This window comes from Rhagoletis zephyria, unplaced genomic scaffold (assembly GCF_001687245.7).
Source record: "Rhagoletis zephyria isolate East Lansing unplaced genomic scaffold, Rhagoletis_zephyria_1.1 Rzeph_scaffold_01848, whole genome shotgun sequence".
NCBI classification, from domain to species: Eukaryota; Metazoa; Arthropoda; class Insecta; order Diptera; family Tephritidae; genus Rhagoletis; species Rhagoletis zephyria.
This window is the reverse complement of record NW_016158932.1, coordinates 99964-101587: the sequence shown is the minus strand read 5'-3', so window position 1 is coordinate 101587 and position 1624 is coordinate 99964.

Sequence of the window (1624 nt, the reverse complement as noted above, 5' to 3'; positions counted from 1 at the left end):
TGGGCATCCTACTGATCCAAGAGCCATGGACCTACAGAGGCCAGGTGAGGGGCCTCAACCATAAAAGGAACAAGGTAATTTGGGACCTCTCCAGTGAGAGGCCCAGAGCGTGTGTAGTGCTTAAAGAAAATATTGATTATTTTTGCAATACAGAATTTTTAACACATGACCTAGTCGCAGTGCAGATGTCGCTGACCATTTGCGATAGCAACGTAGAGGTGGTGTTCGCCGCGGCCTACTTTCCGGGAGACAGCAGCTATGCCCCACCGCAAGAGGTACAGAGGTTAGTGGAGTACTGCAGGAGGAGANTTGCAATACAGAATTTTTAACACATTACCTAGTCGCAGTGCAGATGTCGCTGACCATTTGCGATAGCAACGTAGAGGTGGTGTTCGCCGCGGCCTACTTTCCGGGAGACAGCAGCTATGCCCCACCGCAAGAGGTACAGAGGTTAGTGGAGTACTGCAGGAGGAGACGGCTCCACCTTATAGGGGGTGCGATGCGAACGCCCACAATGTTGAATGGGGCAGCACGGACACAAATCGCAGAGGTGAGTGTCTCTTAGAGTACATTTTAAGCGAAGAGCTTAGCATCCACAATGTTGGCCAAACACCGACATTTGTCACGAGGGCTAGGAAAGAGGTACTGGACATTACGCTCAGCAACAGATTGGCTAGTCTTCTGGTCACCCAATGGGGGTCTCGTCGGAACCTTCATTATCGGACCACAGGATTATCCAATTTGTGCTGGGAGCAGAGGCGAGAATAAACCGAGCAACTAGAAACCCCAGGAAAACTGACTGGGAGCGATACAGCGAAAATTTAAAATCAAACTTGACTGAAATACAGTCCAAGAACAGGCACGTCGATCATATGAGGAGTTTTCACTCCAGCTGCCCTTAGGCGAAACCAAAAGGGAAGGCTCAGCCCAACTGGTGGTCTCGGGAGCTATCGGTGTTCAGAACGCAGGTACGAAAACTTTTTGATAGGGCAAAGCGTACAGGGATTTGGGCGGAGTATTCAGCCAGTTTAACTAATTACAGTAAAGAGATCAGGAAGGCCAAACGGGGCAGCTTCAGGAAGTTCTGTGAGGACATCACATCGACTCCTGCAGCCGCTAGACTACATAAGGCCCTGGCGAGGGATCATACTGACACCAAACTAGCAATCCGGCTAGCTAATGGTACCTACTCAGGGAACGAAAAAGAGAGGGCGCTTGCCCTGCTCTCGGCCCACTTCCCGGATGCCACTCCGACCACGAGGGAGGTACCATGCCAAATAACTAGGCCATCCCCTGCAGACTGGAAGCTGGCTAGAAGTCTAATCATCCACCGATCAGTCTGCTGGGCTTTGGACTCCTTTGTTCGGTACAAATCCCCTGGGGTGGATAGCATCAGTCCAGTGTTGCTGAAGCAAGGTAAGGAGTTCCTGCTGCCACACTTCGTCAACATCATGCGGGCGAGCTTAACGCTGGCCCACATCCCCAAGGTGTGACAGAGGGCTCGGGTTATATTTATCCCGAAGATAGGTAAGAGAGACTACTCTCTCGCTAAGTCCTTCAGGCCGATAAGTCTTACCTCCTTTCTGCTAAAAGCAATGGAGAAGGTCATCGACCATGAAATTAG